This window comes from Podarcis vaucheri (genome assembly GCF_965113315.1).
Source record: "Podarcis vaucheri genome assembly, chromosome: 9".
Taxonomy (NCBI): domain Eukaryota; kingdom Metazoa; phylum Chordata; class Lepidosauria; order Squamata; family Lacertidae; genus Podarcis; species Podarcis vaucheri.
The window spans coordinates 36,219,036-36,233,879 of record NC_138767.1 but is presented as its reverse complement, the minus strand read 5'-3'; the positions used below and the strand labels follow the sequence as shown (position 1 = coordinate 36,233,879).

Here is a 14,844-nt window from a genome sequence, read left to right as displayed (position 1 = left end):
ACAGTGTTAGTGAATTTTGTCCAGAAACAAAGTTTAGTCACAAGTCCAGTTTTCATTGCTTGTCTGTGTGTAATGTGTATGGGGTATGTGCAGATGACAACAAAACTTTAGAGCCTGCCGTGGTACATTCTATTTAATATAAGCAGACAGTTTGTAGAATTCCATTGCATATGGAGGATGGGCACACAAAGGCAGAGAAAAAGCAACCAGTTCAGAATTCTAGAGCAACACTTAATTTAAATGTGTTTAACATGCATCCTTCTTAAGTTAGTCTAATGCACCAGAGATGCTATTGTTTCTTTCATGTTACATTTGCCTTGAGAATTAGGGTTATCTTATTTCATTTTGGTAATGACTGATAAGCATCCCATATGCCTTTGCTAATTGTTTGCGCTTCCTTTTTTCTTTTAATTCACATTAAAATGTTCATGGAGCATTAATAATTTGCTTCCATTAATATAGTAAAAGAAAAATGGATGCATTGATATTGCCATTTACTCGAAGATTCATATGTCTTTAATTGAGATATTTAAAAGGATTTTGCAGACTGAACTTTTATCCCCACTCAGATTTAGCTGTAATGGACAGAAATGTATTTTGTTAATCCCAAACATCAATTAGTTACTATGTATTTTAGACTTTGGCACTTCTACTTTCTTCAGATTATTTGCAGAGTAGGGCTCAATGGCAAATGCAGGCAGAGTGGCTATGCTTTGCAACACAACTGTTGACAGTACAAAGGTCCTGCTATTAGTTTTAAAAAAACATTTGTCAGAGCATTCAGTGGGTTTTAGTTTTAGTCATAACTATGGCATTTTAAATAAGCATGTGCCATTGATGTTAAAGTTAACTAACAATCTATTGAAGATAAATATTATGGCTCTTTGTCATAAGGAAATAAAACTACAGACGTCTTGTACACATGTGCTCCAACTGTCCTATACCAACCCTTCCTTCTCTAATTATTGATTGATATGCCACTTTTGAACTTCACAGTTCCCAAATCAATTCTCACAATTTAAAAATCCACAAGACAACCCCAACCCTCCCCTCCCAAAAAAACTATTGTTACCATAATATAAAAAATACCAAAAATCCGCAATGGCAAATAAAAACTGATATAATCAGCTAAAAACTGTAATTTGGTCACAGAGCGACCGGAACAGTAAATCTAAACAAGAAAGATTATTAAGATCATTGAATAAAAACATAATACTATACTTTCATTTGGAGACCATATGAAAACCAAAGTAGGGACCTCCCTTTCTCAATAAATGAGGTATGTCCAGTTCCTACATGCCTCACTTTTGAAGGTGGGGGCACCCAGAGAAGAGGCTCTTCTGCAGATCTTAACAACTGAATAGATGCTAAAAGCTGTAGATTAAGAGTTACGTTGGAAATATTGACCTGAGAATTTGTGTCTGTGTGTGTATTTGCAGGGGGACTTGTTTATAATAAAATCTAACATGGTTTATCGGAGTTTTAAAGTCAAGAACCTGTGGCTCTCTATTAAGAACGTAAGAGCCTGTTGGATCTAGACCAGCATCCTCTTCTCAAAGTAGTCAACCAGATGCCCATGGGAAACCCACAAGCAGAGTGCAACGGCACTGTCCAGATTATGTTGGACTATGGTGATATTTAGACATACTGTCTGGGGCTGATGGGAGTTGGAATCCCTCAACATCTTGAAGGTAATTGGTTCTCAGGATCCAGTTCCTCAGGCCTCACTGATGCGATCCAAAGGAAAGCAGAGCAATATGTTCGGAACCAGCTTGACTGCAGGAGGCATACAAGGCGTCATCCAACCATGTTAGGGACTCCACTCTGGATTCCTGTATGGTTTACTCCTTAGCCTTTTTCTTCTCCTGAAGATGTCCCACAAAGCAGCAGAGGTTTTGGATCAGAGCTTTCCTTCTCTTAGATGGGCTACCTTCCCAAGTTGATGAGCCCCATCTGCCCTTCACTTCCCGCATAGCACATGCAGAAACCAGCTTCTTGACCATTGGACCTACTATTGGTCTCATACGCTCAATCTGCTGGAACCTGTCTTTGCATGCATAGGAAGTTCCTAATTCACTGAGTGTTTGAGATCCATTGGCTACTCTCACCTGGTTTAACTGGCCAGTCAAAGCCATTTCCTGGGGTGTGGCTACTGTCACATGTTGACAGCTTCTAGGAGCCACAGGTGAGAGCTGAGTGCAGGGTAGGGACCAAAGCTGGAGAAAGCACCCCAGAAGGAGCATGACATGTCCCTCACCAGAGGTACTACCCCTCCCCTAAAACCCCATACACCCCTACCTGTGAGTAAGCTTAATTTAATTCAGTCACACTTCTGAGTAGACATGGAGGGCTCTGTTGGTGCTGATCTTGAATAACTTTAGACATTGGATGCCACTAATCACAGCTTTCTGCCCCTGCCAACATATGGAAATATTATTCCCTTGAATATGACTTTATTAAAATAATGTAAACTATGCAGAAAGTTCAAATTTGAAAATAGTCTTTTAAACACATTTATAAATGCAAGACCCTAAATGTCATACTTGACAATGGCAATGCAACAGCTTGTGTGCTCATATGTTAAAATTACTGTGCGTTACTCAGTACCACTGATTTAACATGCACAATTTAAGAGATGAATTAAATTGCAGTGGACTCCAGCTTTTGATCATGCTGGTCCACAGCTCCAGGCAAATTCCAAGTTGTGTTATGCTAGCCATCTGCTATTCTTTTAGCTCCATAGTTTTTAGAAAGAAGTATCTTCAGAAGTATTTGAATGTGACATTCTGCATTAGAGTGAACAATGTCTTGATGGCTGGGTTAGCTAATAGAATAGTTCATTAAATGAAAGATGAAGTTCATAGAGAACTAAACAAGTCTCATTCATAGAGATTACTTTGTTTTCTTAACACAGTTCAAGAGACTTCGGCAGTGTAAATAGTTCATTGTACATGTTTCTGGGGAACAAGTTCTTCCTCACGTAAATGCAACAACGTATTTCTAACATAAGCATAAAAAATAAATATTTATTATTCCCATGCTGTTCTTCGTAAGAATTTTCAATGGCCTGTCCCCCCAAATACCCTTTTCATGCTGGTGGGAGGCAAGTCTGGGTAAGCCACCCAGTGCATGGGAATAACTATGGACTTGGAAATTACTTTTGAGCAAACATTTACAGCAGTATGCTGTACCTGAGTCAGAATGAAAGACATATAACCAAGTTAGTAGCTGGAGCATATCTGAGAGTGACTAGAGGTGGTGTGAAAAGAGGACTCTTTCCTTCAGACATTATTTTGTTGTAGTCTGGCCACTGCATCCAAAACCCTGTTGCAGGGTTGCTCTGCTGAAAAAGTCTGTTTTCTCTTGCCATTCATTGACCCTCTTCCAACAGTTGCTTGTCTCTCCACCTCTCATTTCATGCTTCAACTGGTTCATGATCCAGACTGATTTGACAGGTCACGAGCCATGGCGCAACTGGAATCTTTAGAACTTGCAAGAAGGCTCACAGCCCTCTCTTTTTTACATGTTTTTGCTCTACCCCATTATATGAGCAGGGGAGACACTATACAATCCTACAGATTATGTTTATAATGCAATGCAATACTAATAATACTTTAATCAGAAGCAAGTCCCACTGAACTCAATGTGGCTTACTCCCCAGTAAGTGTGCTTAAGATTGCAGCCTGGCATTACAGCCTGGTTAGGCTCCACCACCCATTATTTGCCTCGGCATTTGAGCCCAATGTCAGTGTTGGAATGAGACAATAAGAGAAAGCAGAGGAGGTAGCATAAGAAGAGATAGACAGTACAAAGAATTATTTTTTTTATGAAGAAAGTAAAGGATGTGTACACACTCCTATTTATTCCATCCAGTGTGCTCCTACTGCTAGTTTTGGAAGTGGTATACACCCATTAGCCACAATCCACATCTATCCTCTTGTTTCTTATGGAATACTGTGTTTGGATGTCATTTCCCCCAAAACAGCTTTGACCCCAGTTGAGATAAGGAACAACCTAGCTGCATTTTAGGACAGTAATATCTACACAAACAGGTTCTACTTCTCAGCCATGGCATTCGTCCTATCATTCTACCCAGATCCTTGTTGCTGTGTGTCCAACTCCCTACTAAGTGACTGCATTTTAATAAAAACAAATAAAAAACAGGTGAGAGACCATCCCTGTGTTCTATATCTTGCCTAGTTTGGCCTTGAGTAAGCAGTGATTGATTGGCTGTAACAGGCCTGAAAAATGGATGCTTGTTCCACCATACTACTCTGGATCCAGGGAGAAGAAGAACACAATATGGGCATTTTCCTGTCTTCACTCCCAATATTGATTTGGCTTAACATGGGCCTGCAAAAAGACTGGATAGGACCACCACAAAATAGTCATTTGGAATTCCTACAAAGGATTGCAAATAAGCACGAAGGGGCCTATGGGCTGATGCTGAACATGCCTCTGTTATGACCTCACAACAGTAATGACAAATATTTCTTGTGAATAGGATGGGACATGATAATTTACTGAGAAATTATATTTTCCTCCCTGATACAACTACGTGCCTTGTTCCAATATATGACAGTAAAAACAGATCTCTCAACAGAGGCAAGATTATTCTGACCAAGTGTTTTCTTGAATGCAGAAAAGACCTCTGCAGTAAGTCCTATTGGCTTTAACATAATTGATTTTTAAGTAAAGGTGCTGAGAATGAGTTTTTGCTCTGGTTACCTATAACAGAGCCATTTATCAAAACATAGCTGGGCTTTAAAAGGGATATATAATGTTCAGTCTACAAGGAATACACTCTTGGAAAGATTACAGTACCTCCCTTAGGGCACATTCATGGCAATTTACTATTTCCTTTTGCTTTCAAATTTAATATCCTGTAGATAACCTGGTACTAACTCAGAACAGAATAATGTGATCATACTGCAGCTAGCCCACTGTCGTCTTCATCAGTGTGTTTTGCTGACATATCTCATTCTCCTGGTTTTGAGCATTCTTTATTAGTTTGACAGGGCATGTTGGCCAACACACTTAATGTTATTCCAATATTGTGTTTGCATCTGTCTTGTCATGACTTTTGGAGATGGTCTGAAAGAATTTGTGCTTCAGATCCCTGTTTTGTACAATGCAGTAGTGCATCTGGGATCTTTAAAATGCTATTCATGAATATGAAGGGTGGTTTCCTGATGGACTGGAGGTGCCGCTATGCCTTGGATCTGTGTGGTTGCATCACAAAGCAAAGGTACTGTGATTTCCATGAATAACAGCTTTAAGTAGGCAGTAGAATTTTGTATCCTTGTAATAATCATGAAGATTCATCAGTGAACAATTTAACAATTCATATATTAAATGAAGCGTTAATTTCTTTTGGAAATCGCTGATACAAATTCCAGTAGAGGAGTATACCGACCTTGACACTAGTGGCAAACATGATTTGTGTAGATTATTACTTCAGTTCAGAACTAAGTACTATTGTCAGTTTGCATCAAGTTGTTAACATCCATATAGTTTCACCTTTCGGGGGGAGTAGGCCGTTTTTTCCATTAACTGCCATTGGGATTATGGCCTTATTCAGAACCATGAACACATTGTTAAGGTTAATAATGTGCTGAAGAGAGATATCTCAAATCTTATTTTTTCCCCAGAATCTGAACTAGCTTGAAGTAAAGCCTGTACAGTGGTACCTTGGGTTAGGTACTTAATTCGTTCCAGAGGTACGTTCTTAACCTGAAACTGTTCTTAACCTGAAGCACCACTTTAGCTAATGGGGCCTCCCGCTGCTGCCGTGCCGTGGCCACGTGATTTCTGTTCTCATCCTGAAGCAAAGTTCTTAACCAGAGGTACTATTTCTGGGTTAGCGGAGTCTGCAACCTGAAGCGTATGTAACCTGAAGCGTATGTAACCCGAGGTACCACTGTATTGGCATTAAGAAGGTAGTTTTCTACTAAAGAAACACACTTTTAAAAACATACATACACAACTAAAGGAGCGAGATCACTTCAAATTAAGTTGATATATTTACCCAACAGATTGGATTCCACACCTCTGCAAATTCACCCTCCGCTCATTGGTTGAACGGTTATACTTGGGAAGGGGAAACTTACACAAGGCCTAAGAGCAGAAAGGGCTGTGAAGAGCAAGGAGCATGGGGAGGCAGGAACATATAGACCAGGGTGTGAAGAGGACAGGAAGAGAGGAAACCAGGTTGTGTGATCTGTAACACATCCACAAAGAATTGTGGGCACTACAGTGTACTCACAGACTTACAATTCCCAGCAATTCATAGCAAACTATGGTACCCAGAATTCTCTGAGGGAAAGAATGTGCTTCAAATGTACTTCAAAGGTATGCTGTGTGTGTGAAGGTGCAGTCTAGGACAGTGTTTCCCAACCGGTGTTCCGCGGCACACTAGTGTGCCGCGAGACGTTGCCTGGTGTGCCGTGGGAGGGAGGCGGGCGAGTCGGGCGGCGAGAGGCGGGGCGGTGGCGGCGAGGAGAGGCCGCCCAGCGCGGGGCTCTCGCCGTCTGCCTGCCTGGCTGCCTGCGTGGCGCTGACATCACGGGGCTGTAACGTGCCCCACATAGGCACACGCGGGGCGGCGAGCGAGCGAGCTCCCACATCCCATCGCCGCTCGCTTCGGCCGGCCTACTGGGCTGTCGCAGACGGAAGGCCTGCGCATGCGCGAGGTTTTCGCGCCTTCGGGATTGCCTTCACGCCTTCCTCCTCCCGGGTCCTTGAGAGCGCGGGAAGCGGCAGCGCGAGACCGGCGTTGAGCCTGATAGGTATTGCGCTTGCCAAGGCAGTCATTTGGGAAATGAAAACTTGCAAAGCAAGCAACCAGTTCAATCTGAAGTACGTGTATGCTTAATATCCTGTATCTGAAACCTGTTCTGCCCCCTCCCCCACACTTGGTGCCATTTTCATCTACACATGCAGCAGAGTAAGTTGTCCCAGAATAGTACCAATTCAGATGGCAGATGGGAGAATGACAGTGCTGAATGCTTTCCCATGTAGAACAGTCTCTGCAAATAAAAACCTAGCATATTTGGAAGAGGGATGCTAGCCTAACCATTACCTTCTATGCTGTTACAATTTTTTTATTTTTTATTTTTACATAAGTAAAAAGTGACCTTTCCCCATCTGGCATGGTGGTGTGCCTCGAGATTTTTTTCATGAAACAAGTGTGCCTTTGCCCAAAAAAGGTTGGGAAACACTGGTCTAGGAACTGAAGGGCTTTATGGTGTTGATGTTGTAGAGCACTCAAAAGAGTCAAAATTTCCATTTCTGGTTTCTAGTTATATGGTTTTTTAGACCTCTTTCCCCCTATAACACAGCATACACATTTCTTCCTACTTTCTTTCTTTATTCCCTTAGTTTTCTGTCTCACTCACTTTTCGTCTGTATGGGACCTAAGGTGACATGCATGTGGTTCCCAGGAAATCTCCCATTCAAACACCGACTAGATCCAGACCTGTTTCGTTTCAGCAAGGTAGTAGCCTCAGATGCCTTCAGAGATCAACCTTGGGACCCAGTACAGACGTTTCTGAAGCATTCTGTTGCAATGTTTAAGACGACTGACCAAGTGCACTATTTTAAAATAATTTATATACCGCTTATGTGTCAAAATGGCTTCTTTAGCGGTTTACAACTGTAAAATTACTACATAATTAAAACACAAATCCACTGGGCATTAAAACATTCTTAATTGAAACATATAATAAAACAATAAATAAAAAAGCATACCGTTAAAATAAAATCAGAAGCTTACTTCAGGGGAATGCTTACTTAAACAGGAGTATCTTCAGGAGGTGGAAGAATGGCAACCATGATGGGGCCTATCCTATTTCAGCAGGGGGGACATTCCAAACCCGTAAAGGAGCATATGCAGCTGCCTTATACTGGATCAGCTCAGTACTGTCTACACTGACCACCAGCAGCTCTTCAGAATTTCAGCCAGGATTCTCTTCCAGTCTTTTCTGGGAGTGCCAAGGATTGAAACAGAGACCTTCTGTATGCAGGCAGATATTCTACCACTGAGCTACATCCCTTGCCACCAGAGAAAAAGCCTCCCTCTGTATTATCGCAAACCAATAATCTGAACTGGATTCTGTTAGCTGATCATTGTGCCTTTTATCTAGAGTTTTGTATGCAAGTAGCAGAAACTTAAAACTGGCTTGGTGACTAACTGGCAGCCAGTTGCTTTGAGTGTAGTGACATGTGTCAAACAGAAGAGGGCACTAAGTCAAAATCTGTAAGGTTGCTGGAAGCTCTTGAACTAAAACAAACAAACATACAAATAGCAACAGATCTAACATTAAAGAACAACATATAGGGGATCACTTAATGTACTTTTCTTTCAATGGAAAATAGTGGCTTTATTAAATATATTTTAAAGGAAGCACAGTTCTTCCGAACAGTGAACTGGAATGATTTGCAGCGTAACTGTTTGGTCATAATTTTGTTCTGTTTTATTGGGCAAGAGTCCAAACGGGGGCAACATTACCTTCAAAACCCATTTACGATTCAGATAATAATCCAACACCTGGATAAGAAGTGTTCTGATGTTCCCCCAGGCACAAATCACCACAGTTGTAAACTTTTCCACTCAGTGTTCGAAACTCCCATTGTTCTTTGCACATTTTGCGACAAGGAATTTCATTAGCGCAAGCAGTTTCTGAGCTCTGGGTGCAGTAATGCGCCTAAGATTTCAAATCAAAACTGCAGCGTGGAAGGAAAGAAGGATCTTTTTCTGCCTCCCCACTTCCAGCTACTCTCTGAAGACTGGAGAAGAGAGCCTCTTAAGAATATTAGGGGGGAAGGCAGGGGAAAGACTAGACCAGGTGAAAAATGAACATAATATTTTAGCTGAAGTTCATTCATTTTCAGCTTTGTATTCTTTCTATAAAAAACCATGCCTAGACATTCTGTTGTTGCGCCATAACCTAGGTTTAAGGTGCCATTTAGCTCCTAGCTTTCATATCTCAGTTTCTAATGCTGTTTCCACTTGCCATAGATATAAAAAGTGTTTGTTTAACGAGATTAAACCTCACATGCCTTGTGAAGTGTTGAATTCCTATAGTTTACAAATAAGGAAAAATCTTTGTAGAACTGTTATGATGAACAGCTCATTATTCCTTGGTGCTTAGATCATTTTGTTCATAGACAAGTTCTGCATATTTAAAACAAACTCATAACCCACATCACAACATGTATTGTTTGTGGAAGTCCATATCCAGATATCTCCTTGTACTCCAGCTCCCATCTGCCCTAGTCAGCATGACCAATAGTTAGGGATGATGGGAATTAGAGTCCATGATAATCTGGACAGCCACAGATTCCCCATCCCTATCCTAACATACATACCCCATGAAACACAGCTCAGCTCTTCCTTGTTCAGTTTTCTTTTCCTTTCACCTTAAACAAATAAGGCTAAAAACTAACAAAAGGTTGCATGTTCCCAATTAAATGAAAGGCACTTTATATAGCAGCATCACATAACTATGCAGCTCTTTCCCTGCCAATTCCTCCTGAGAATTGCCAAAGTAATCTGAATTAGGAAGTTTTAGGATTACCTGTACATCAACAATGAATCTCATACTGAAGAATGAGGGAAAACAGGGATAACATGGTGAAAAGAAGTGAATCTCTCCCCCTCTGAGGATAGACTGGAAGCAAAACAGAAAAGGGTTCCTGTCTCTTTTAACAGCTGTACAGACAAGGGACTGCAGCTAGTGTAGCTTTTCGACCTTGCAAGACAAGTTGCCTTTGCCAAAATTTTCTATGAACTCTGCACAACCATTAAAGGCACAAGAGCCTTCTTTTGGAAGTGATCACCCTGGCAATAATTCCCACCAGGTTAGTAACTGATACACAGAACATCTGTAACCCTCAGCTTGTCATCTGGACTCTGGCAAGCAAAGAGGTGTGTTGATGACATGACAGAGAAAGTCAGGTGCGGAAAATGTAACAAAGGGCCTTTGATTTGACGCCTGAGGCTGGGATCTAGGAAGTCTTGCATAATCAGAGTCAACCAGACTGAGAGAAGTCTACTAGATAACTATGTGATGATCAGGATGTTGTCCGTCTAAAATCAACTATATCTCCAGTTCCAGCAAATAATGCTTTTCCTGCTGTAAAGATAAGTACCATTGTCTGCAAATCAACCTGCTGTAAGAAGCATAGGAGAGAGGTAGTGGGGGGAAATGACTGTCTTGAGTTTAGGTACTATTTCAGGGGGCGGGGGCGGAAACAGTAATCCCAACTGCAATGGGAACTTAATTATTTACTAAATATATATCCCATCTTTCCTCCAAGGAGTTGAAGGCAGTGTGTTATAATCATTATTATTTCTAGTATTTATGAACTGCTCCCCATAAAACACCTCAAAGCAATTTAATAATGAAAACATCAATAATGAAAGCGAATTAAAAACAAGTCCAACACAAATACAGACTGGGAAAGAAATCTCTACTTAAAGGTCTTGCTAGAAAAGAAAGGCCTTCAACAGGGTAACAGATATTATCAAACAGATAACAGAGATGGCAGCTTTTTGATATGTAGCAGGAATGGCATAGTTTGGCCCATTTGTTTTATCTTCACAACAATTTCGTGAGGTGCTGTAGGCTGAGAGATAGTTTTTACATAAAGTAAGGTCTCCCTGGTCCTAGTTCAACACACTATACAGCCTTTCTCATCTTTAGGTGCCCAGATGTTGTTGGACTACAACATCCATCGTGCCTGGCTATCAGGACCAGGTAAGGGATGATGGGTCTTGTAGTCCAACAACATCTGGGGACACAAGGTTCAGAAAGGCTGCATCTAACAACTACATCAAACCTCCTAAGAGACTATTTAAAAAGGATTTTGCACACAGAGATGACACTCAAATCTCTGAAAGGTTCCAATTCTCTGCAGATTTCCTGGTTTAAGGTAAATGTCCTTGGCACCTTATCAGTTGGCCTAATCCTTAAACAAAGAGACTGATGAAATATTGTTCTGTAGATAGGATGTGGGCAGATCAGAAAGCAGGTGGCAAGGGCACAGGAAGAAACTGAACTCGTAGTCAGAGCTTCAAGGTCATCGCCCTGGAACAGCACCTGAACATATAAACGCCTTTCAATGGGCCTAGGCACTAAGCAAGGCTGCAACTTGCAGTGCGGCATCTGGGATCTGAATCTTGTAATGTGATACAATCTGGAGAGAGGGCTCCTGCCCCTTTAAGAGCTTTAAAGACAGGGCTCCTGCCCCTTTAACAGCTGTGCAGAAGAGGGGATTTCAGCAGATTTATTGAACGTGCAAGAGTCCCATCCTCTTTCACTTGGCCACCCAATCTCTCAGTCACAATGGGCCACTCGTCATTTTTCAAACAAGCTTCTTTTTATAGATGAATAAAAATACTTTTACTGATGTGTGATCTTCTTATGTGCCACTGAGTTCAACAAGACTTATTTTCTGATACACCCCCTTACTTAGGAGTATGCCTCTTTTTTTAATTCCTGAATAGGCAGGTGTAGAATTGTATGAGACAGTCCTCAGTAGACAATGGAAATGGTTACCGCATAGGGCTGACTGCAATTCAAACCCCAATTGGGGAATTGCGGGACTTTAAAGTGTATCTGCAATATACAGCTCATGCCAGCTGGGACAGGCAAATCACCAGGCCTGATGCCACCAGGAGATGATAGTGGGGCTAGTTTGGGATCCAGGGCTGTCTCAGCCCTTCCCTGCCCACCCCTCCCATTTGGGGGCTTTCTGCAGGCTGATGCCAGCGAGGATTTGACATCATTCCACAGGTGGATGGCCAACACAGTTGGGAGTAGGTCCTCTGCTTAATGGATGACTAGCATATTGACCTCAAACAAATGGAGCACTTACGATTAAAACAAAAGGAAAGTAGCAACTGTTAAATGCCTCTAGTACCTGCCCAAAGTCCAAATTCTCTACACAGTGTGCAGCCAAAGCCTATTCATGTTATACAGAAATGTATTCTGCTGGGACCAATGGTGCTACTTCCAAGTAACAGCATATAACCAGAGCCTTTTTTTAACCTGAGCATGGTAAAGCATGGTCTTGTGGGTAACTTTCTGGGAATCAGGGTGGCGCTTGGGGGGGGGGGAATTGTCATCGCGCCACTCCTTGGTGTGTGGAGTGCCTCAGGGTGCGATTCTCTCCCCGATGCTTTTTAACATCTTTATGCGCCCCCTCGCCCAGCTTGTCCGGAGTTTTGGGTTGGGTTGCCATCAGTATGCTGATGACACCCAACTCTATCTGTTGATGGATGGCCATCCTGACTTGGCCCCAGACACACTGACCAGATGTCTGGAAGCTGTGGCTGGATGGTTACGTGGGAGCCGGTTGAAGTTAAATCCTTCGAAGACAGAGGTCCTCTGGCTGGGGCGGGATGATATGGGATTGAGGGGGCAACTCCCATCTCTTGCGGGGGTGCAATTAGTGCCAGCACCGTCCGTTAAGCGTTTGGGTGTAATCTTCGATACCTCCCTCTCTATGGAGGCGCAGATTACAGCTATAACAAAGGCGGCATTTTTTCATCTCCGCCAAGCTAAGCAGTTGGCCCCTTATCTCTCTCGCCCTGACCTAGCCACTGTGATCCACGCGACGGTCACCTCCAGACTGGATTATTGTAACTCGCTCTACGTGGGGCTGCCCTTGAGACTGACCCAGAAACTCCAGCGGGTGCAGAATGCCACGGCGAGACTCCTTATGGGGTCTTCGCTGCGAGATCACATTCACCCGGTACTATACCAGCTGCACTGGCTCCCGGTGGAGTACAGGATCAGGTTTAAGCTGGTTTTAACCTTTAAAGCCCTATACGGCCTAGGACCATCGTACCTACGGGACTGCCTCTCCTGGTATGCCCCACAGAGAAACTTACGGTCTGCAAATAATAACATCCTCAAGGTCCCAGGCCTCAGAGAGGTTAGGCTGGCCTCAACTAGAGCCAGGGCCTTCTCGGCTGCGGCTCCAATCTGGTGGAATGCTCTGTCACAAGAGACTAGGGCCCTGCGGGACCTGACATCTTTCCGCAGGGCCTGCAAGACAGAGTTGTTCCGCCAGGCCCAGGTCAGGGCGCAGCCTGACTCCCTCCTCTGGCAACCTGCACAGAATTTTGCTTAATTGGTTGCCTTCAATTTGATTTAATTAATTTTTATAATGAAATATTTTTAGATTGTGTAACTATTTTACTGTTTGATTATTTGATTGTTGTTAGCCGCCCTGAGCCCGGCTTCGGCTGGGGAGGGCGGGATATAAATAAAATTTATTATTATTATTATTATTATTACTTATGGGTAGGGCCAGAGACAAGAGATGGTGGAGCCAACATATGCGACTCTTACATTTGAACAGTAGGTCTCACAGCCCAGCCATGTAAAAGGCAGATATTTCTATACACCCATTACAACTTAAGGACACATTCCATCCAAGCAAAAGCACTCAAGGAGGGCAGGGATCAAGCTCTGAGGGTGGGGTGCTTCCTGCAGAAAGTCTCCAGAACTAGACAAATATAAAGTCTTGGAGGACTGCATCCAGACCCTAGGCCTGAGGTTTCCCATGGATTTCAGCTATGCAGTAGGATCCTAAACCTGCCCACTCAGACCTAAGTCCCATACAAGTTTAATGAGACGTATTGGTTATTGTTATTTTGTGTTCTCATTGCAGTAAACCGCCCTGGCATCTTTGGATGAAAGGCGGTATATAAATTCAATAAATAATAATCCCAAGCATGCGTGCGCTAAATCCCACCCCCTGCAAACAAACGGGTTCCTCAGAGCTATTATCTTCTCCCTTAAGGCTGCCTTGTGGGTGGGTGGGGGGGGGGCAGCTGGGCAATTTTAGACGGGGCACACAGGGGGCCACCCTAGATGGAACCTGCATTTCCTCAGGATGAAGCTAGTCAGTCAGTCAGTCAGTTTGTGCGAGACAGAGAGAAGGATCATAAAAGCCTACCAAGCCGGGCCAGTTTGCTGCTGCTGCTGCTGGGCGAAAAGAACAACAGTGCATACAGGAGCGGCGGTCGCCGCCAGCCAGGCCACGGGGCGGGCGCGAGCTCCCCTCACGCCCCTTCGTCGGAGGCGCCTCAGGTGCGCGAGCATGTGCAGAAGGGGAGGCCGAGGGCCGCCCTCGCGCGCTGCGCCGGGGAGGAGGAGGGCGGGCAGCCGAGGCTGTCTCTCTCGGGCGCAGATCCCTCCCTCCGTCCCTCCTCCCGCTCCTCGTGTCTCCTCCCCTGGCGTTGGGCGGCTGCTGCTGCTGCTGCTTCGAGCGAGCTGCCCTCCCTCTCCGTCTCTCCCTCTCTCCCTCCGCCTCCTCGCGAGCTGGTTTTCTCCTGGCTGTTGCTGCCGCCGCTGCTGCCGGCTGTTTTCCTCCCGCCGCTGTTTCGGCCTGAGAGAGGGGAGAGCGGCGGCGACGTGACGTTTCCCTTTGACACATAAACAAGGTAAGGCGGGAGGGAAGCACTGGCGGCGGGGGGGGGGGGAAGGCGGCGGTGGGAAAGCGAAGGGCTGAGCCCCGGGGGTCACTCGGCTCTTCCTCGGCCCCCGACGCGCTCCTGTCCGTCGGAGGCGACGTTGCGGAGCTCTTTCGGCCCGCGGAGAAATGGCAGCGGGAGCTCCGGGGCTGAAACCCGGCCTCGGCGGCGGCTGAGGGGCACAGACCCCTCGCTTCGTCCGCCCCGCTTGAGGAGCGGATGGGCCCGTAGATGGGAAGTCGAGGGACGGAGGTCTCTCTCGCTTCCCCCCCGCCCCATCATTAGGGTCGACCTCATCGGGAAGACCGGAGTTTTTTTGGTTGGGGGGGGAGGGGAGATAATTAGTCTCTTGTCCT

The 14,844-nt window shown here is 44.3% G+C and overlaps 1 protein-coding gene and 1 long non-coding RNA gene across 2 annotated transcripts in view; one reads left to right on the top strand and one right to left on the bottom strand.

Moving 5' to 3' along the window:
* LOC309540724 overlaps positions 1-14,844 on the bottom strand; it is a 333,626-nt gene that overhangs the window by 287,332 nt on the left and 31,450 nt on the right. The window lies entirely within an intron of this gene.
* Positions 14,308-14,844, top strand: part of ELF2 (E74 like ETS transcription factor 2) — a 42,654-nt gene continuing 42,117 nt past the window's right edge. Inside the window, exon 1 of the mRNA XM_082237671.1 lies at positions 14,308-14,458. The gene's annotated coding sequence lies outside the window, so the exon portion shown is untranslated. The remainder of the gene's footprint in view (positions 14,459-14,844) is intronic.